Source organism: Triticum dicoccoides, chromosome 3B (assembly GCF_002162155.2).
Source record: "Triticum dicoccoides isolate Atlit2015 ecotype Zavitan chromosome 3B, WEW_v2.0, whole genome shotgun sequence".
NCBI classification, from domain to species: domain Eukaryota; kingdom Viridiplantae; phylum Streptophyta; class Magnoliopsida; order Poales; family Poaceae; genus Triticum; species Triticum dicoccoides.
The window spans coordinates 531,660,320-531,684,069 of NC_041385.1; positions in this window are offsets into that span (position 1 = coordinate 531,660,320).

Genomic DNA, 23,750 nt, shown 5'->3' on the forward strand with positions numbered 1-23,750 from the left:
GTAAATATTGTAACCCTTCAAGAGTTACCATAATAGTTGCCTCCGGCTTACTGTTATACCTGTGAATATGCAGGCCCCAGGAGTACCAACCTTAAGGAAAATATGCTGGTCAAGCTTAAGGCAGTGTATACCTTGGTAGAGCAGCTGTACTCCGGGTCACAGCGTGCATTGACCGTTGTGGCCTTATCAAATACCTCTCCTTAGCTCCTGCAAGACGTGTTGAGACATCTGTCGGTGCTACCTCAACGCATTCAAGACTTAAGGCGGGCATCTGCGAGAGCCGGAGCCGTGGCTGTGTTGAGTCGGGCAAAAGCATGGGTGCCAGAACTTGACCTTGCTGACCTCTCTCTTGGATATCCAAGTCTTAAGGAGGACGGCACTACTTTTGGCGAACAGGACTTCACTGCCTGTGTTAAAGTCGTACGCCCCCTGGCGACTCTCATTGGAGAGGATACTGATCTCACCAAGTATTCGTCGGGTTAGGATAGCGAGAACCGGAGAATCCCAAATGTCCCATATGACCAAGTCAGCCTGATCCCTCCAACGCGTAAGCATACCTTTGCCCCTGAAGTGGACCCGGCCAGTTTAATAGATGATGAAGCTGAATTTGAAGCTTTGAGAGGCATTGACTGGGCCTCGTCCACCTTCCAGGACAAAACAACCGAAGGAGAGGCGGGGAAGGATAATCCGGAGTCATCAAGCCAGCCGGAGGAATGAGCCGCCAGCCGGGTTATAACTTTGCAAAGAACAATGCTTCACTTATTTAGACTCGGGGAGTCTTGTAATAGGATAGAAAAACTCGTTAATGCTTGTCATGCCTTATGGTACTTATTGCTTTTGTTAAGCCTCCAGTACTAAATTCATCTTGCTTATGTTAATCAAGTGTTTCCTTGATATTTCACCTTGCTCCGTTTTAACCTGCACGTAAAACAGGCAAGGCTTCCTGGACAATTTACTGCACCAGCGGGTTATAGAATATTGATAACCCGGACATGATCAAAAAAATAATGTGCATAAGCCGGTTCATGATTAGTTAAAACATAATCATAACAGCATACCTGCGACCCTTTTTGATAACCTCTCCGGCTCATATAAGTTTTTACCTGGCACTTGTTAGAACCTGAAGTAACTAATATAAAACCGGAAAGATCAAAAACCATCTCCTCAAGAAGGTTTCAATGATAGTGAAAATAGTCATACTTGCAAATGTTCACATGCTGCTGATTCAAATACGAACATAAAACCCTTCCAAAGGGGTTAAGCTAAGATCCGGATACGATCATATAGCCCCCAATGGCTTTGGCGATGCCGATCAAGTGGGTATTGACAGCTATGTTCTCTTTGGTTCGAATACGACCTATGTTTGAACAGGAAGCCCCCAAGTGAACATTACAGTTGTTTAATGACGCTGATTCGAATACGATCCACGTCAGACCCAAAGGGGTTAAGCTATGATTCAAATTTGATCAGGAAGCCCCCAAGTGAGTTTGGCAATATGCCGATCAAGTGGGTATCGACAGCTATGTTCTCTTTGGTTCGAATACGACCTATGTTTGAACAGGAAGCCCCCAAGTGACCAAGGCTAGATTCAGATATGATCATAAGCCGGACCAAAGGGAAAGCCGGATTCAGATATGATCCGTCCCCTGTTGGAAGTGTCCATCACCTGATAAAGAAAACATGAAACATTTCTTTGTGGGAAAAAAGGACAGAGCTCCTTGAGGGAGTCCTGGACTAGGGGGTGTCCGGACAGCCGGACTATCATCGTCCGCCGGACTCCAAGTGTCACACCCTAGCTAGTCATGCATTAGAGTGTTGCATCATGTTTACTCTTTCATCAGAAACTTGAAATGGGGATCTGTGAAACCCTCAGAATCGTTTTGAAAATGACCCAAATAAAAATTTCTCCAAAAGGGTCCAAGAAAATGCTCATGTTGATCTCTGAAAATATTGGACAGAGATAAAAATCAAACCAATATTTTTGGTGGCTCATGGACTTTTATTTGGGCATTTGGAATTAATGCATAAATATTTGTATTGGAAATATATTAATTATATATATTAATATATGTCCAAATATTATGCCATTTATAAAGGAGCTCTGGAATAATATATCTAGCTCCTGCAAAAATTGGCATAAGTTAAATAAATGATTTAATATATTATTTAAATCAAAACAAATGTCAGAAATTAGAAAACAGAAAAAAATAAAAGGGAGAAGCTTACCTGGGATCCTCCACTGTGCAGCCCATCCAGCTGGCCGGCCCAGCCAGCAGGCGGCCCAGCCCGTCTCCCTCCTCTGTCGTCTTCGTCCCGACAGAGGGAGGGGAGTGTGGCCGGCGCGCGCGCGCGCCACCGCGCCACGCCACCTCTCTCCCTGCCTGCCTGCCCTCCCCTCCTCGCCTCGATGCCCTGGACAACGCCACGCCTCCCCCCTGCTCTCTCTCACTCTCCCTCGGCTCTTCCCTCCTCTCCCTCGCTCTCTCTCTCACGGCCGAACACCACCGTCGCCGCCGTTCGCCTTAGCAGCCGTCTCCGGCCACCCCTCGCTCTCCCGACTAGCTCAGAAGCTCCGCCACAACCCCCTCTTCCTCCCCACCGCTCCACGGGCCTCCGGAAGCCCTGCATCGCCGCCACGTCGCCGTTCCCCTCTTCGGGCTCCGACCATCATCGCCGTCGAATTCGCCGTCTCCAGCGCGTCTCCGAGCCCGCTTCGACGCCCACTGCAACCGCGGTGAGCCCCCGAGTCGTTTCCCCCTTCCCCCCTGGTCTCTTTCGACCTCTAGGCCTTAGCCCCACCTTGGCCGAGAGCTCCACGCCGCCGGCGATGTCGCCGTCGTGGCCACGGTCACCGTAGCGCCCAACCGAGCACCCTATCGTGCTCCACGCCTCACTAGGAGCACGCAGCACGCACCAACGCCTCCCCAAACCCCCTGCAACGCCGACTCCGACCGCACCCGAACTCCGGCGGCCGCAGCCGAGCTCGCCGCCGTCGACTCCGGCCACCCCAGGCCCAGCCACGGCCACCGTTCGACGCGCGGGAGCAAGAGCTCTCCAACGAGCCCAAGAACGGCCTCGCCCGTGCCCTGTAGCGCGATCCCGCGTCGCGCCGCCGTCTCGGGCCTCGCCGGCGTCACGTCGCCGGTGGGTTTGACCCACTTTGACCACGGCAGGAACCCCCCTGAGTCCCTGACAGGTGGGCCCAGCCCTGTAGCTAATTTTGATTAGCGCTAGCCACTGTTAGTTAACCCCCTGACACTGACTAGTGGGCCCCAGCGCCACTAATTAGTAATTAAGATTAATTTAACCCTGTTTAACCCCCCTGTCACTGACGTGTGGGCCCCACACGTCAGGTTTGACCTCAGCCAGCCGCAGTTGACCACTGACGTCATGCTGACGTCATGCTGGCGCAATAATTATATTTTTGGATTTAAATTAAATCAGGAAATTCCAGAATATTATTTAAACTTCAAAAATTCATAACTTTTATTCTGTAACTCCAAATTGGACAAATTATATATGAAAAATGATCAGAAAAATCCAATCTATCCATCTGTACTATGTTCATGCATGATCAAACAAGTTAAATTGATGTTTCAAGCAGAACAAGGAAAAGCACTTTAAAAGGCCATATTTGAATTTGAAATTTGAATCCTTGATTCAAATTTGTTCAAACCCTTCTGGTTTTAGTTGCATTAGCCCAACACACTCATATTGCTATGTTTCATGCATGCATCATATTGTTGCACATTGTTTGGTGATGGTTGTGTGTCGGTGTCCTTTGCGACAGGTTCTGCCTCCGAGGAGTACCGCGATTACCCTAACGAAGAACCGTATCAGTGCATCGAACCATCAGGCAAGCAACCAACCATTTGATCATATCGATACAATCCCATGTTCTCGCTCCTGCTCTCTTTTACTGCATTAAGACAACGCGTTTCAAACTGTTGTGTGCTACGGTAGTTGAACCCATTTCCTCTGCATGACCTGTCATTGCCACAGTAACTAGATGAAACCCACTAGCATGTGTAGGAGTTGATTGAGCCATATGTATGTGTTGTTCCTACCTTGCTATGCCTGCTATGCTTAGAGTCGTGTCAGGTCTGGTTCATCTGGGTGATGGCTAGAGTGAAATGATTATGTCGGTAATGAGAGTGGTGTGGTGAACACGATTTGGCAAAGGTATCGATGAGAGGCCATGTAGGAGTACATGGTGGGTTGTTTCATTGAAGCCGACCTTAAGCACTGAGATCTGTATGTGTGATTTAAGATACAGCTACTACCATGCATTGGGCCCTGAAATATGACCCCGCTCGACTTCTTATTCACCCTAGCTCTCTGTCCAGGAGTTGCAAGTAGTTTCTGGTGTTTGTAGTCTACTGGAGGCCGTGGACAGCGCTGACCATAGGGGTGGGCTGTGATGCGGTAGGTACGTGGCACGGTGTACCGAATACCCGTTAGGTATCTCGGGAACCCTGTTCACATCGTTCGGGGCCGTATGGGAAACCTCGGCCGGACTCCCTGCGGATGGAACCTGAATAGGCGATAAACCTGGACTAGAGGCTTAAGTGTTTAGGTAGGTCGTGGTCTACACCCACGTCGGCTTTCGCTTGAAGTCTGCCGAGCACATGTCGTGTGCAGACGCTAAGTGGTGGAAACATGTATGAAGAAGTACACCCCTACAGGGTTAACATGATCTATTCGAATAGCCGCGTCCGCGGTAAAGGACTACTTGGTTGCCTATACAGTTCATAGACAAGTAAATGGAAACTACTAAAAGCCTCAAGATAAGAGTGAGTGCCGAGGATGGCTCTTCCGTAGGAAGACGGAGGTGGATCCTCGGTGGTGTATTGAAGTGGTGAGTAGTGGACTCGTGTGCGCAAAACCTTTTCAAGTTGGAGTATCGTAGGATAGTCTAGCCAAGAGTCAAAGCTGGCTTGCTGCAATAACTCCACCAACCCTTCTTGATACTAAGCATGTATGTAGGATCTGATGTAAGTCTTGCTGAGTACCTTTGTACTCATGTTGCTATAATCTACATTTTTACAGAAGACGCTGCAACCCCTTCTGATGGGTTCTATGTAGACGTTGACATCAACGAGTAGGCTAAAGACCCAGGTGGTGACCCTGAGCTCTTGAAGGACCACGTAGTATAGCTAGGCTTCCAAGCCTCTTTTATTTTACTAGTTGTCTGTACTCAGACAATGTACTTCCGCTGCTGGTTTGTATGACTGTATGACTTGAATGCTGGGTCGTGTGACCCGTATCTTTGTGTATGCTATGTATGGCTCCCTGAGCCTTAAATAAAGTACTTGTGTCGTAGAGTCATGTTGTGATGCTTCGTTGTATTTGCACATATCGAGCATATTGTGTGTATGATTGAAATGCTTGGTATGTATGGGATCTGACTATCTAGTTGTTTATCTTTAGTAGCCTCTCTTACCGGGAAATGTCTCCTAGTGTTACCGCTGAGCCATGGTAGCTTGCTACTGCTCTGGAACACTTAGGCTGGCCGGCATGTGTCCTTCTTCGTTCCTGTGTCTGTCCCTTCGGGGAAATGTCACGCTTTGAGTACCGGAGTCCTGTTAGCCCGCTACAGCCCGGTTTACCGGAGTCCTGCTAGCCCAGTGCTACAGCCCGGACCCACTTGCTGATGACCGACACGTTCAAAGCTGGGTCATGGATGCCTGTCCCTGTAAGTCTGTGCCACTTTGGGTTTACGACTAGTCATGTCAGCCCGGGCTCTTTATCATATGGATGCTAGCGACACTATCATATACGTGAGCCAAAAGGCGCAAACGGTCCCGGGCAAAGGTAAGGCGACACCCGTGGGGATACCGTGCGTGAGGCCGCAAAGTGATATGAGGTGTTACCGGCTAGATCGATGTGACATCGAGTCGGGGTCCTGACAGCGTTGGCATCAGAGCCGGACTGCCTGTAGGTTCTCCAAGCCAAACTGGTCGATGTTGAGTCTAGAAATTCTTTAGTTATATGTAGGGGAATTGTTTGCGGGTTGGAACGTAAGGCTCTTTTACTCCTTTATCTTATGACATTCTGATCTGAGTCAGTCCATTCTTCCACCGGGGGTTAAGGAATTAGGATCTATTCTCTCTATCAGGATCACGTGTTACCAATCAGTAGTACCTTATAAGTTTGATGGATACAAGCCTAGTTCAGTTCTACTACCACATTATGTTGTTAGAATGGATTCAGAACTTTGATATGATGATGTTGAGTGTGTACGAAATCCTTTATCAAATGTCTCAAAATCCTTCTTGAGCATTTACAGCTGTTATGCTGCCGAAAATTTGCTAGAAATTCTAATGCCTTTGCATTATGATTGTGCTTTCAGATGGCCACTCGCGACCCCAATCAAGTGGTTCGCCTGACTCGATGCCTAGATGTACCCGGCCATACTGCCAAGTTGGTCAGGGTAATGACTGAGGCTGGATACCGCTGGTATCCTGAGTACACGGTCGAAGAGCAATTCCGAGACTTTAATCAAAGCCAGTATCTCTGCACTGTCAGGATATTTCCATCTTATCCTGGATCCACCGAGCCTCTTCACTGCTCTTATGGACTTGGGATTACTATTGAGATGGCTGTGCAGGATGCCGCCTACTCTATGATGACCATTATGCGAGTCAGATCTGGTATATTTCGGGACTCTGATTTCCGGTATATGCCAGGATCACTTCCGGGAGCACAAGGGTATCTCCAGGCTATTTATGCTGACCCCACTCAGGAGGATTCACGGACTCGCACCACTGCTGGGATGCTCGAGGATAAGGACCGTGAAAATCGGGCCTTGAGGTTAGAGCTCTTCAATACCCGTGCTGACCACTGGGCCACTTTGACTCGGTTCGCACCGGCGGTGCAAGCTGGATTCTCAGATATGCGCGATCTCTATCCTGTGAGATCTGCTCTGCCAGACGTGATGGTTTGGCGTGATGTAGGAGGCATCACCCCACCTCGCGGTCCCCGCAGGCCACCGTCTGTTGGTCCAAGGCCTCATCCTAGCCCCTATGGTCCACAAGCTCCGCCAGATCGTCTGTTTCCGGATGATCATGTTGAGCTTCCAGGCTATGGAGGTGACTTTTACGAGGACTACTATGGATCGGTCTGAGTTAGTGGTAGTATCACTAGTTCGCACCAGCTGTGTCGTCTATCGTCCCGCGTGACTCGTGGGATATGACTTAGTTTGTACTTTTTCCGGAGGTGTAGAAAAATAATGTATAGGAGCTTGGAATGCCTCCGATGAGATGTAATCCTTTTCTCACCGTAATAGTACTTTGTTTAGTCTTGTACTAAACCTTGTATGGTGTGTATGACGATGGAATAAAAGAAGCAGTTTCTGTTTTTACCATGTCATACGGATGATCATCTTGCATTTCGAGTTATTCCTTACATTCTGTATCCTATGTCGGAATTTTATCATTCTGACTAAATCATTGTCTTGTTACCTAGGATGGTCAACACGCGCGCTAACCCTGCTTCTCAAGAGCAGGCCGAAGGCAGTGAAGGCAGGAATGAAAATCTGCCTCATCCTCCTTCACTAGCCGAGGTTATGATGGAAGCTGAGAGAAACAAGCGGGAGACCAACCGTTTGTTGGAGCGTATTGAACAGAACACGGCACACCATCAGAGGACTAACGTGGTGTCACTCAGTGATTTTATCAAATTACATCCACCCACGTTCCACCACTCCGTCGAGCCTCTCGACGCTGATGACTGGCTTCGCAGTATCTCTCATAAACTGCGTTCCGCGCTGGTAGCGGAGGCTGACAAGGTCACCTTTGCTGCATATCATCTTGAAGGCCCCGCCAGTCTATGGTGGGAAAATTATGGAGCTATGCGCCCAGCGGGCCATGTCACTACTTGGGCTGAGTTCAGCGAGGCTTTCCGTGAGCATCATATTCCGGAGGGTCTCATGGACCGCAAACGTGAAGAATTTTGCAGTTTCACCCAAGGCCGACTTTCTGTGGATGTTTACAGCAGGGAGTTTGGTAATCTTGCACGATATGCAACCGAGGAAGTTTCTACTGACGCCAAGAAGCAAGCAAGGTTCCGTAAGGGCCTTAGTCCTGAGCTTCGCCGTGACCTCCGTCTGCATGAGTGCACATCTTTTCAGAAACTTGTCAACAAAGCCATCAGTGCTGAAACTAGTCAGACTGACTATGACGCAACACGCAAGCATGGCCGTGATATGGGTTCCTCATCCGGTGCTGGTCCTCAGAAGCGCCGCGTGTGGGTACCCAACACCGCCCTGCCACCCAGGTTCACACCGAGGCCATCCTTCCAGGCGCCTCGCCCCGTTCAGCAGTCTGCACCGGCCAAGCCCTATGGGGGTCCAACTAACAATGCTCCTCCACGTACCAGTTCCGTGACTTGTTTCAAGTGTGGGGAATCTGGCCACTATATGTGTGAGTGTCCCCAGACCAACCCCAACCAGTCTGCTAAAGCTGTTGGCCGTGGCAAGCCGACAGGAAAAGTATTCCACGCCAAGCCGGTCACCGCTACACGTGGCCATGTCAACTGTATCTCTGCCGAAGAAGCTCAAGAGGATCCCAACGTCGTTCTCGGTACGCTTCTTGTTAATTGCCACCCGACATCTGTTCTTTTCGATACAGGAGCCTCTCATTCTTTTATATCTGAAAATTATGCTCGCTTGCATAACGTCGCATTCGGTGATATGCCAACCTCTATGGTAATTCAAACTCCGGGATCCAAATGGCAAACTTCTAGAGTAAGCCATGGAAATGAAATCCAAGTCGACAGACTTGTTTTCCTTGCCTCTTTGATAGCCCTTAAATTTTCAGATATCAATATCATTCTGGGTATGGACTGGATGTCAGCTCATCAAGCCAAAATTGATTGCTTCTCTAGGACTGTTCAACTCACCCATCCTTCGGGGAAGATAGTCAATGTCTTGACCCGAATAGCTAAGCGACAATTATATTCTCTTAACGCCAGCCCTTTGCCAGACCTTGAGGACGTTCCGATAGTCCGTGACTTCCCGGATGTCTTCCCAGAAGAATTGCCAGGTGTTCCACCTGACAGGGATGTTGAGTTCGTAATAGACCTCATTCCGGGAACCGTTCCGATTGCTAGAAGACCCTATAAGATGGCACCCCTAGAACTAGCCGAGCTTAAGAAACAACTCGATGAGTCCTTGAAAAAGGGTTTCATCCGACCTAGTTCATCTCCGTGGGCTTGCCCCGTCCTATTCGTCAAGAAGAAGGATGGTATGGACCGGATGGTTGTAGATTACCGACCTGTCAATTTGGTCACAATCAAGAATAAATATCCGCTTCCCAGGATCAACGACCTGTATGATCAGCTCGCTGGATCCTCAGTCTTCTCCAAGATGGATTTGAGGTTGGGCTACCATCAAATCAAAATCAGAAACGGAGACATTCCTAAAACGGCCTTTGTTACTCGTTATGGCCAATACAAGTACACCGTCATGTCCTTCGGTTTAACCAACGCTCCAGCCACCTTTTCTCGGTTAATGAACTCAATCTTCATGGAGTATTTGGATAAATTCGTTGTAGTTTACCTCGATGATATACTCATCTACTCCAAGAACGAGGAAGAACATGCCGAACATCTAAGGCTAGTGTTGCAGAAACTTCGAGAGCATCGCCTTTATGCCAAATTTTCTAAATGTGAATTCTGGTTGCCAGAAGTGACCTATCTGGGTCATGTAATATCTGGTAAAGGTATTGCTGTCAACCCTGAGCGAGTTCAAGCCGTCCTTAACTGGACTCCACCTGAATCGGTCAAGCAAGTTCGGAGTTTTCTAGGCTTAGCGAGCTATTGTCGTCGCTTTGTTGAGAACTTCTCCAAGGTTGCCAAACCTCTAACCGAACTCCTCAAGAAAGATAAGAAGTTCGAGTGGACTCCACAATGTGAGCACAGCTTTCAGGAACTGAAAAGACGCCTGACTTCTGCTCCCGTACTGGTACCGCCAGACTTCTCCAAGGATTTTGTTATCTACTGCGACGCCTCGCGACAAGGACTAGGTTGCATTCTCATGCAAGATCGACACGTAATTGCCTACGCTTCACGGCAATTGCACCCACATGAGGAGAATTATCCTACTCATGATCTAGAGCTTGCAGATGTAGTCTATGCACTTAAAACCTGGCGACATTACCTCCTCGGTAATCGTTGCGAAATATTCACTGATCACCAAAGTTTGAAGTACATCTTCACCCAACCGGATCTGAACCTCAGGCAAAGACGTTGGGTTGAATTGATCACAGATTTCGATTTAGGAATAACCTACACCCCAGGGAAAGCCAACGTCATGGCTGATGCGCTAAGTCGTAAATCTTATTGTAACAACCTGATGTTACAACAAAGTCAACCGCTTCTCCATGAGGAATTTCGGAAGCTTAACCTTCACATTGTACCTCAAGGTTTTCTTTCCACCTTGGTAGCAAAACCTACTCTTACGGATCAAATCATCGCTGCCCAAAAGCGAGATAAGGGAATATCTAAAATCAAAGAGAAAATTGCTAGCGGAGGTGCTAGTTGTTTCTCCACAAATGATCATGGTGTTGTGTACTTTGAGAACCGTCTAGTGGTTCCCAAGAACCAGCATCTACGGCAGTTGATCCTTAAGGAAGCTCATGAATCTCCTCTCCCCATTCATCCCGGTAGTACTAAGATGTATCATGACCTACGCCAGAGGTTCTGGTGGACTAGGATGAAGAGAGAAATTGCTCAGTATATTGCAAATTGCGACGTCTGTCGTCGTGTAAAAGCAGGGCACCAACGGCCTGCTGGCACCCTTCAACCCTTAGCTATTCCTGAATGGAAATGGGATAAAATTGGTATGGATTTCATTACCGGTTTTCCCAGGACCAAGAGAGGGAATAATGCTATTTTCGTCGTGGTCGATCGTCTTTCCAAAGTAGCCCATTTCCTACCTGTTCGAGAGAGTATAACCGCTAGTCAGCTGACAGACTTATACATCTCCCGAATAGTGTCCCTTCATGGTGTTCCTTTGGAAATTAACTCGGATCGAGGAAGTCTTTTCACCTCTCGATTTTGGGAAAGTTTCCAAAATGCTATGGGAACTCGTCTCTCCTTTAGCACCGCCTTCCACCCTCAGTCGAGTGGTCAAGTGGAACGCGTCAACCAAATTCTAGAAGACATGCTTCGAGCCTCTGTTATCTCATTCGAAATGGACTGGGAGAAGTGCCTTCCATTTGCCGAATTCGCTTACAACAACAGCTATCAATCTAGCTTGGGTAAAGCCCCTTTTGAAGTTCTCTATGGACGACGGTGTCGAACACCCCTTAACTGGTCAGAGACCGGGGAAAGACAATTCTTTGGCCCGGACATGATTCAGGAAGCAGAAGAACAAGTTCGCATCGTTCGTGAAAAGTTGAAAACAGCCCAATCTCGTCAAAAGAGTCAATATGACCGAAAACATAAGGCTATGACTTTCGAGGTTGACGAGAAGGCTTATCTTCGGGTCACCCCTCTGAAGGGAACCCATCGTTTCGGTATCAAAGGCAAATTGGCTCCTCGTTACATTGGACCTTTTCGCATTCTCGCCAAACGAGGAGAAGTTGCCTACCAGTTGGAACTACCTCCGCATCTCTCCAGAGTCCACGATGTCTTCCACGTTTCTCAACTCAGGCGTTGCTTCTCGGATCCTATCCGTGAAGTGGACCACGAAACGCTTGATCTCCAAGATAATCTTACATATCGAGAGTACCCCATTCGTATCCTCGATCAGGCCGAGCGTACCACTCGACGTCATAACATCAGGTTTCTCAAAGTACAATGGTCGCACCATTCTGAGGATGAAGCAACTTGGGAAAGGGAGGATCGTCTTCGACTTGAGTACCCCGCCTTCTTCCCGGAGGAACCCAAATCTCGGGGCGAGATTCTTTTGAGTGGGGGTGAGTTGTCACACCCTAGCTAGTCATGCATTAGAGTGTTGCATCATGTTTACTCTTTCATCAGAAACTTGAAATGGGGATCTGTGAAACCCTCAGAATCATTTTGAAAATGACCCAAATAAAAATTTCTCCAAAAGGGTCCAAGAAAATGCTCATGTTGCTCTCTGAAAATATTGGACAGAGATAAAAATCAAACCAATATTTTTAGTGGCTCATGGACATTTATTTTGGGCATTTGGAATTAATGCATAAATATTTGCATTGGAAATATATTTCTATATATTTTAATATATGTCCAAATATTATGCCAATTATAAAGGAGCTCTGGAATAATATATCTAGCCCCTGCAAAAATTGGCATAAGTTAAATAAATGATTTAATATATTATTTAAATCAAAACAAATGTCAGAAATTAGAAAACAGAAAAAAATAAAAGGGAGAAGCTTACCTGGGCTCCTCCCTGTGCAGCCCATCCAGCTGGCCGGCCCAGCCAGCAGGCGGCCCAGCCCGTCTCCCTCCTCTGTCGTCTTCGTCCCGACAGAGGGAGGGGAGTGTGGCCGGCGCGCGCGCGCGCCACCGCGCCACGCCACCTCTCTCCCTGCCTGCCTGCCCTCCCCTCCTCGCCTCGATGCCCCTGGACGACGCCACGCCTCCCCCCTGCTCTCTCTCACTCGCCCTCGGCTCTTCCCTCCTCTCCCTCGCTCTCTCTCTCACACAGCCGAACACCACCGTCGCCGCCGTTCGCCATAGCAGCCGTCTCCGGCCACCCCTCGCTCCCCCGACTAGCTCAGAAGCTCCGCCACAACCCCCTCTTCCTCCCCACCGCTCCACAGGCCTCCGGAAGCCCTGCATCGCCGCCACGTCGCCGTTCCCCTCTTCGGGCTCCGACCATCATCGCCGTCGAATTCGCCGTCTCCAGCGCGTCTCCGAGCCCGCTTCGACGCCCACTGCAACCGCGGTGAGCCCCCGAGTCGTTTCCCCCTTCTCCCCTGGTCTCTTTCGACCTCTAGGCCTTAGCCCCACCTTGGCCGAGAGCTCCACGCCGCCGGCGATGTCGCCGTCGTGGCCACGGTCACCGTAGCGCCCAACCGAGCACCCTATCGTGCTCCACGCCTCACTAGGAGCACGCAACACGCACCAACGCCTCCCCAAACCCCCTGCAACACCGACTCCGATCGCACCCGAACTCCGGCGGCCGCAGCCGAGCTCGCCGCCGTCGACTCCGGCCACCCCAGGCCCAGCCACGGCCACCGTTCGATGCGCGGGAGCAAGAGCTCTCCAACGAGCCCAAGAACGGCCTCGCCCGTGCCCTGTAGCGCGATCCCGCGTCGCGCCGCCGTCTCGGGCCTCGCCGGCGTCACGTCGCCGGTGGGTTTGACCCACTTTGACCACGGCAGGAACCCCCCCTGAGTCCCTGACAGGTGGGCCCAGCCCTGTAGCTAATTAGGATTAGCGCTAACCACTGTTAGTTAACCCCCTGACACTGACTAGTGGGCCCCAGCGCCACTAATTAGTAATTAGGATTAATTTAACCCTGTTTAACCCCCCTGTCACTGACGTGTGGCCCCCACACGTCAGGTTTGACCTCAGCCAGCCGCAGTTGACCACTGACGTCATGCTGACGTCATGCTGGCGCAATAATTATATTTCTGGATTTAAATTAAATCAGGAAATTCCAGAATATTATTTAAACTTCAAAAATTCATAACTTTTATTCTGTAACTCCAAATTGGACAAATTATATATGAAAAATGATCAGAAAAATCCAATCTATCCATCTGTACTATGTTCATGCATGATCAAACAAGTTAAATTGATGTTTCAAGCAGAACAAGGAAAAGCACTTTAAAAGGCCATATTTGAATTTGAAATTTGAATCCTTGATTCAAATTTGTTCAAACCCTTCTGGTTTTAGTTGCATTAGCCCAACACACTCATATTGCTATGTTTCATGCATGCATCATATTGTTGCACATTGTTTGGTGATGGTTGTGTGTCGGTGTCCTTTGCGACAGGTTCTGCCTCCGAGGAGTACTGCGATTACCCTAACGAAGAACCGTATCAGTGCATCGAACCATCAGGCAAGCAACCAACCATTTGATCATATCGATACAATCCCATGTTCTCGCTCCTGCTCTCTTTTACTGCATTAAGACAACGCGTTTCAAACTGCTGTGTGCTACGGTAGTTGAACCCATTTCCTCTGCATGACCTGTCATTGCCACAGTAACTAGATGAAACCCACTAGCATGTGTAGGAGTTGATTGAGCCATATGTATGTGTTGTTCCTACCTTGCTATGCCTGCTATGCTTAGAGTCGTGTCAGGTCTGGTTCATCTGGGTGATGGCTAGAGTGAAATGATTATGTCGGTAATGAGAGTGGTGTGGTGAACACGATTTGGCAAAGGTATCGATGAGAGGCCATGTAGGAGTACATGGTGGGTTGTTTCATTGAAGCCGACCTTAAGCACTGAGATATGTATGTGTGATTTAAGATACAGCTACTACCATGCATTGGGCCCTGAAATATGACCCCGCTCGACTTCTTATTCACCCTAGCTCTCTGTCCAGGAGTTGCAAGTAGTTTCTGGTGTTTGTAGTCTACTGGAGGCCGTGGACAGCGCTGACCGTAGGGGTGGGCTGTGATGCGGTAGGTACGTGGCACGGTGTACCGAATACCCGTTAGGTATCTCGGGAACCCTGTTCACATCGTTCGGGGCCGTATGGGAAACCTCGGCCGGACTCCCTGCGGATGGAACCTGAATAGGCGATAAACCTGGACTAGAGGCTTAAGTGTTTAGGTAGGTCGTGGTCTACACCCACGTCGGCTTTCGCTTGAAGTCTGCCGAGCACATGTCGTGTGCAGACGCTAAGTGGTGGAAACATGTATGAAGAAGTACACCCCTGCAGGGTTAACATGATCTATTCGAATAGCCGCGTCCGCGGTAAAGGACTACTTTGGTTGCCTATACAGTTCATAGACAAGTAAATGGAAACTACTAAAAGCCTCAAGATAAGCGTGAGTGCCGAGGATGGCTCTTCCGTAGGAAGACGGAGGTGGATCCTCGGTGATGTATTGAAGTGGTGAGTAGTGGACTCGTGTGCGCAAAACCATTTTAAGTTGGAGTATCGTAGGATAGTCTAGCCAAGAGTCAAAGCTGGCTTGCTGCAACAACTCCACCAACCCTTCTTGATACTAAGCATGTATGTAGGATCTGATGTAAGTCTTGCTGAGTACCTTTGTACTCATGTTGCTATAATCTACATTTTTACAGAAGACGCTGCAACCCCTTCTGATGGGTTCTATGTAGACGTTGACATCAACGAGTAGGCTAAAGACCCAGGTGGTGACCCTGAGCTTGTGAAGGACCACGTAGTATAGCTAGGCTTCCAAGCCTCTTTTATTTTACTAGTTGTCTGTACTCAGACAATGTACTTCCGCTGCTGGTTTGTATGACTGTATGACTTGAATGCTGGGTCGTGTGACCCGTATCTTTGTGTATGCTATGTATGGCTCCCTGAGCCTTAAATAAAGTACTTGTGTCGTAGAGTCATGTTGTGATGCTTCGTTGTATTTGCACATATCGAGCATATTGTGTGTATGATTGAAATGCTTGGTATGTGTGGGATCTGACTATCTAGTTGTTTATCTTTAGTAGCCTCTCTTACCGGGAAATGTCTCCTAGTGTTACGGCTGAGCCATGGTAGCTTGCTACTGCTCTGGAACACTTAGGCTGGCCGGCATGTGTCCTTCTTCGTTCCTGTGTCTGTCCCTTCGGGGAAATGTCACGCTTTGAGTACCGGAGTCCTGTTAGCCCGCTACAGCCCGGTTTACCAGAGTCCTGCTAGCCCAGTGCTACAGCCCGGACCCACTTGCTGATGACCGACACGTTCGAAGCTGGGTCATGGATGCCTGTCCCTGTAAGTCTGTGCCACTTTGGGTTTACGACTAGTCATGTCAGCCCGGGCTCTTTATCATATGGATGCTAGCGACACTATCATATACGTGAGCCAAAAGGCGCAAACGGTCCCGGGCAAAGGTAAGGCGACACCCGTGGGGATACCGTGCGTGAGGCCGCAAAGTGATATGAGGTGTTACCGGCTAGATCGATGTGACATCGAGTCGGGGTCCTGACACCAAGACTACGAAGATACAAGATTGAAGACTCCGTCCCGTGTCCGGATGGCACTTTCCTTGGTGTGGAAGGCAAGCTTGGCAATACGGATATGTAGATCTCCTACCATTGTAACCGACTCTATGTAACCCTAGCCTCCTCCGGTGTCTATATAAACCGGAGGGCTTTAGTCCGTAGGACACAACATACATCACAACAATCATACCATAGGCTAGCTTTAGGGTTTAGCCTCCTTGATCTCATGGTAGATCCACTCTTGTACTACCCATATCATCAATATTAATCAAGTAGGACGTAGGGTTTTACCTCCATCGAGAGGGCCCGAACCTGGGTAAAACATCGTGTCCCTTGTCTCATGTTACCATCCTCCTAGACGCACATTTCGGGACCCCCTACCCGAAATCCGCCGGTTTTGACACCGACATTGGTGCTTTCATTGAGAGTTCCTCTGTGTCGTCACCGATAGGCTCGATGGCATCTTCAATCAACAATGCTGTCCAGGGTGAGACTTTTCTCCCCGAACAGATCTTCGTATTCGGCGGCTTCGCACTGCGGGCTAATTCACTTGGCCATCTGGAGCAGATCGAAAGCTACGCCCCTGGCCATCAGGTCAGATTCGGAAGCCTAAACTTCACAGCCGACATCCACGGGGACTTGATCTTCGACGGGCTCGAGCCAAAGCCAAGCGCGCCGCACTGTTGTGATGGGCATGATCTAGCTCTGCCGCCGAACAGTGCCTTGGTGGCCGCACACGAATCCGCTTCGGCCCTTAGTCCGGAGCCGATCGCCCAGATCGAGGACCGGTGGATGGACACCACCTCGGGGGCTTCAACTTCCACGGCGATGGAGCCAATCACTAACCTTGTCCCTCGCGAAACTCGTGATTCCGAGGTGCCGGACTCCTTGCCGGACTCCGGACCTCCCACGCCCCTACCAATCGAATCGGGTTGGGCGCCGGTTATGGAATTCACCGCCGCGGACATCTTCCAATACTCGCCCTTTGGCGACATCCTAAATTCGCTAAAGCATCTCTCGCTATCGGGAGAGTCCTGGCCGGACTATGGCCAGGATGGTTGGGATACGGACGACGAAGAAATTCAGAGCCCACCCACCACCCACTTTGTAGCCACTACCGACGATCTTACCGACATGCTAGACTACGACTCCGAAGACATCGACGCTATGGACGACGATGCCGGAGACGAACAGGAACCAGCGCCTACAGGGCACTGGAAGACCACCTCGTCATACGACATATACATGGTGGACACCCCAAAGGACGGGGACGGCGAAGAAGTAGCGGAGGCAGATTCCTTAAAGAAACAGCCCAAGCGCCGGCGTCAGCGGCGCCGCTCTAAATGCCGCCACAGCAAGAATGGAGATTCCGGCACAGGAGATAATAATACCCCAGAGAGTGCCGAAGATAATCCCCTCCAGCAAGACTCAGCGCAGGAGGACGCAAGCAAGCCCCCACAAGAGGGCGGCAGACGAAGAGGTCGAGGATTATAACTATATACCTCCCTCCGAAGATGAGGCAAGCCTCAACGACGACGAATTCGTCGTGCCCGAGGATCCCGTCGAACAAGAGCGTTTTAAACGCAGGCTTATCGCCACGGCAAATGGCCTAAAGAAAAAGCAGCAGCAGCTTCAAGCTGATCAGGACCTGCTGGCCGATCGATGGACCGAGGTCCTCGCGGCCGAACAGTATAAACTCGAACGCCCCTCCAAAAGCTACCCGAGACGCAAGTTGCTCCCCCGATTAGAGGAGGAAGCATACATACCTTCATCACCAGCGCACGATACAGCCGACCGACCACCCCGTGGTCGCGACAGAGAGGCATCCAGACCTTCCACAAAGACCATACCCCGGCATCGCTCCAAAAGTACGAAGCCAAGAGGGAACGCGCCGGACTTGCGAGACGTATTGGAGGACAAAGCAAGGCAATCCAGATCCATCTACGGATCACGAGGGCGCCCCACGACCCGCGACGAATACCGTCGCACCGGATACAATAACCCCGGCCGGGCCAAACACAGCAGACAACGCTCTCTCGAGCTGCGTCGTGATATTGCTCAATATAGAGGCGCCGCACACCCGCTATGCTTCACTGACGAAGTAATGGATCATCAAATCCCTGAAGGGTTTAAACCCGTAAACATCGAATCCTACGACGGCACAACAGACCCCGTGGTTTGGATTGAAGATTATCTCCTTCACATCCATATGGCCCGCGGCGACGATCTCCATGCCATCAAGTACCCCCCACTCAAGCTTAAAGGACCAGCTCGGCATTGGCTTAACAGCTTGCCCGCAGAGTCAATTGGGTGTTGGGAAGACCTGGAAGCCGCATTCCTCGACAATTTCCAGGGCACGTATGTGCGGCCACCAGATGCCGATGACCTAAGCCACATAATTCAGCAGCCAGAGGAATCGGCCAGACAATTCTGGACACGGTTCTTGACAAAGAAAAACAAAATCGTCGATTGTCCGGATGCAGAGGCCCTCGCAGACTTCAAACATAACATCCACGACGAGTGGCTAGCCCGGCACCTAGGACAGGAAAAGCCGAAATCCATGGCAGCACTCACATCATTAATGACCCGCTTTTGCGCGGGAGAGGATAGCTGGCTAGCTCGCAGCAACAACCTCAATAAAAATTCTGGCAGTCCGGATACTAAGGACCACAACGGCAGGTCACGTCGAAACAAAAACAAACGCCGCATTAACGGCGATGATAAGGAGGATACGGCAGTCAACGCCGGATTCCGAGGCTCTAAACCCGGTCAGCGGAAGAAGCCATTCAAAAGAACCACTCCGGGTCCGTCCAACTTGGACCGAATACTCGACCGCTTATGCCAGATACATGGCACCCCCGAAAAGCCAGCCAATCACACCAACAGAGATTGCTGGGTGTTCAAGCAGGCGGGCAAGTTAATTGCCGAAAACAATGACAAGGGGCTAAATAGCGACGACGAGGAGGAGACCCGACCGCCGAACAATAGAGGACAGAAGGGTTTTCCCCCACAAGTGCGGACGGTGAACATGATTTACGCAACCCATATACCCAAGAGGGAGAGGAAGCGCGCACTAAGGGACATCTATGCGATGGAGCCAGTCGCCCCGAAGTTCAATCCATGGTCCTCTTGTCCGATCACTTTCGATCGAAGAGACCATCCGACCAGCATACGCCATGGCAGATTCGCCGCATTGGTTTTAGACGCAATCGTCGATGGATTTCACCTCACGAGAGTCCTGATGGACGGCGGTAGTAGCCTGAACCTGCTTTATCAGGATACAGTGCGAAAGATGGGCATAGACCCCTCAAGGATTGAACCTACAAAGACAACCTTTAAAGGTGTCATACCAGGTGTGGAAGCCAATTGTACGGGCTCAGTCACACTGGAAGTGGTCTTCGGATCCCCTGATAATTTCCGGAGCAAAGAGTTAATCTTCAACATAGTCCCATTTCGCAGCGGCTATCACGCTCTGCTCGGACGAACCGCGTTGGCAAAGTTCAACGCGGTGCCGCATTATGCATACCTCAAGCTCAAGATGCCAGGCCCTCGTGGAGTCATCACGGTCAATGGAAATACGGAACGCTCCCTCCGAACGGAGGAACATACAGCGGCTCTCGCGACAGAAGTATAGAGCAGCCTTTTAAGGCAATTTTCGAGTCCGGCCGTTAAACGGCCGGATACAGCAAAACGCGCCCGAAGCAATACCAACCAAGACAACCTGGCACGATTAGAGCATGCATAGCAATGCGGCCCTAACCCCCGCCCTCACATGATTGCAAGAACAACCCTCCGCGTACATCATTATGCTTTGGAGATACCATGGGCGATGGGGAAGGGGCACGATCACAATGGACCCAGAGTGCGGCTCGAGCACACCAGGGGCTCGCAACTGCGCCCCCTTTTTTTATTATTTTCCTTCTTTGTATACACAGGACTCCGTTAACCAGAGGCCCTGTCAGGCGGTGAACCTGCCGAACTCACGATGCAACAGCCAGGTGTCGTGGGGAAACGAGCACCTATGGGGCAGGGGCCCCTTCTCGGTCCGGCAGGGAGCGGAGGGGAGCGCAAAGAGCAGATCGAGGTCGAGCACGCGAGGGATTTTACCCAGCTTCGGAGCTCCCCGGAGGGATAAAACTCCTACTGCTGCTTTTTGTTTGTATTTTGTTCTTGCTTGATGGCGTGGGTATGCTGTGGCTTCGAATGCGTCGAGCCGAACCGAACCCCCTCTACGTGCGCATGGGCCTCCTTTTTATAGTCTAAAGGGGTCACTGACAGGTGGCACGCAGAGAGAGAGGGGTAGAAAAGTAAAAACGCGGGTTGGTACAACCACTGTCAACAGTGCCCCCTACCTAACTCTGACGGCAGGGGACAAGGGCATTTAATGCCCATCCAGTCGCCCAAACAGTGCAGGAAGCGACCGTTAGGGGCGCCACTGATCGCCACGATGGCCTCCTAGTCATCTTCACTTGCCACCTCGCACTGCTTGGCTGCACAGCTACCGCCACGTGCACCAGGAGCGATCCTGCGGTGACACGTCGTCGGGTGAGCTGGAGCGTGGGCGCAGAGTGGTGGCTTCGCCGCGGCAAGTGCCTTACCGCGGTCTCTGTCTTGTCGCACCCACAAGCTTGCCGCTCGTCGGGTCTTTCCGGGACGCGCGGTGCGTCGCGGCAAGTTTTCTGAAGTGCCTTGGTTGGCCTTCCCGTCAAGCTCCTCTTGCCGGGGTCTTGTCCTTCCCGGCAAGCTTCTCTTGTCGGGGCCTTGTCTTCTCGGTTAACACTTTGTTCTTGAATGGCAGTAATTTGAATAGTGAAGGGCCTTGGCGGACACCGGCAAGCCTTGCCGCGGGACGCTGCGACTGCCCGTGCACAAGTTCGGGGTACTAAGGTACCCCTACTTTAGTACACCGATAGGAGCCCCCGGGCCTGGGCCATACACGGTGCCGAGCGCTGTTGGGCCAGGCCCAAAACAGGGCACGGGCACGTGCGGCCTGGGTCCAAACCAAATCCACTCCGTATCCACCGCGTCCTCTCATAACGGCACGCGTCAATCGCGGCATCGTGGGAGAGGTGGGCGGCATGCGAGGTCGTCTCATCCGTCGCCTCGGTTCTGCATCCCCGCCACGTGGCTCCCATGCACTTGAGGTCGCGGACGGTGGAAGTGGGAAACTTGGCCGTTGCGAGCAGAGGCAGCAGGTCGGCCCCGATTCCTGCTCTTCCTGTGCCTTGATTCGCTGAGCGGGGCGGCCGAGCCCCCACCTCGCTCCTTTAAAAAGAGCGGAAGGGGAGCGCAGAAGCCCGCACTCTCTCATCTCCTCCTTTCTTCAGCTTCTGCTCCCCTTTCTCTCATTTGTCATGGAGAAAGGGAACCCTGGTTCTTCATCGGTGGCGGCGAGGGTCGCCGCTAGACAGCGCACCCCTCCCAACCCCGCGCCCGGGGTGGTAGAGCCAGCCACAAGGGGAAGAGGGAGGGGGCGAGGTCGTGGACGAGGTCGAGGACGAGGTCGAGGCGCTCGGGGGAGAGGCGGACGGGGCGGCACGCCAGATCCGCCTCCGCCGGCGGTTTCTCTCCCCACGGCGGTCCATACAGGGAACGACCCTTGCGAGTTCTTCGTCAGGCTGCGCCGGGCACCTCGTCGTCGCCTCCGGCTTCCAGCTCCGTTTGCGCGCGCGATGGAGTCGGACCCGCCCGAGACACTGAGATTGCACATGAGGGGCTGTGGAATCAGCGGCACGCGAGTCCGCATTGTATTCCCAGCCCCTAATGTGATGTATCTTGATCGTGGGTGGAAGACGTTCGCCCGTATCCACAGCCTGACGGCGGGGTTTACCCTCCATTTTAAGTTAATGGAGGGCGACCTCCTCTCCGTCAAGGTCTTCGGGAGCTTCGGTACTCGGGAGAAGTGCTGCGTGGACAGCTCCTCCGACAGCGAAGATTCCCCCTCGAGCGAGAGTGACGAGGAGGAGAGCGACAGCGACGACGAGGGTAGTGGGCGGTGGGATGGTGGGTCCGACTAGATGTCGGGAGCCGCTTCGCGCGTCACCGGCGACCCCATCATCCGTGTCGCCGGCTCCTTGAACTCCCCGGGGTCGTCTCCTTGGGCGACTGGCGTAGGGAGGCTGCGGAAGGGGAAGAGGGCTGGCGACAAGGCCGTCAAGTCGGAGTACGAGGGCGTGGTGCCCTCGACAGCGTGCTGACGTCCTGCCGCCCCGTCTTCGAGCCCCGCTTCCGCCGCCGCCATCACCGTCCAGCCTTCGGACAGCCCCCGGGATGTTCTCTTGGTGCCTTCTGGCACCTGTAGCTCGCCTAGGCGCCCCTTTTGCCCTTCTCGCCTCCTCGACCTGCCTCCTGAAGAGAGGGACAGGAAAGGGATTACGGGCATCTTATCTTTTTAATTTGTAAGCCTTCGGGCCTTAGCCGCATCTAAAACTTGTAATCCTCTCTTTCATGTTTTTCATCTTCTATGGACTGTACCCGAGTAAGATGTTTTTTAATGAAAAGAGGATGCTTGTTATGAGGGACGAATGACTTATCCGATATCGCAGCCCCCGGCAACTCTGGCTTGCCGCGGACGAATCTTGGTACTCGCAGCCCCCGGCAACACTGGCTTGCCGGGGCCTAGGTGCCGGCGCGCCCCTCTTCTCCTTTCCTTCTTCTTGCCGCTGCTAGATATGTCATAGGAACAATCTCTTAGAGCGCGGCAAGTTATTTATTGTAATATAACTTTATTCTGGGCAATGCTTGCTATGTTATCTCCTTTACTTGATTCCATCCCTTGTATGTTTTTACCCTACGCTTTTAGGGAACTTGCCGGTGCGAACACGCTTGCCGCGAGCGCTGAGTGCGGAACATCAGCAGCCTGCTGGCGGTGTTGCTTCCGGCAAGAAACCTTGTCGGGGCTAGTTGCAGCGCACTTTCATTGTTGTGCGGACTCGAAACAAATTAAGGGCGCAACTCAGCCACGAGTCGATTCCTCCACGCACAGGTTTTCCATACAAGGCACGGTCGTTCAAGGAGTATAACTTAAAAATTTAAAACTGATTGTGCTCAAGCTTTGGCAACTTAGCTTTTTTCTGCCGTTTGCGTCCCGGCAAGGCTATACTTCTTTGAACGACGCCGTATCCACTCGTTACCGGCAGCTCCTCGATCCAATTTCTTCCGCACCTGTACAGCCTGTCGAAAGTTCTGGTCTTGAGCGCGCGTAGCACTTCAGCGTTCGCCCTCTCTGCTTGACCGTTGCTTCTCGGGTGAGCAACAGAAGCGAGGCAGATCTTGGCGCCAAGATCTTGGACCTACCGCATGAAGGTGCGGCTCGTGAATTGGGTGCCATTGTCGGTGATGATCCTGTTAGGGACTCCGAAACGGCAAACAATTGACCTGAAGAACTTGACTGCTGACTGTGCTGTCACCTTCCTCACTGCTTCCACCTCCGGCCACTTTGTGAACTTGTCGATTGCCATGTACAAGTACTCAAACCCCCGACAGCTCGGGGAAAGGGGCCGAGGATGTCGAGCCCCCAGACCGAAAATGGCCAGGATAAAGGGATTGTTTGGAGAGCTTGAGCTGGTTGGTGTATCTGTTTGGAGTGGAACTGGCACGCTTCACACTTGGTTACTTGTGCAGTTGCATCCTAGAGGGCTGTCGGCCAAAAGAAGCCTTGCCGGAAGGCTTTACCGG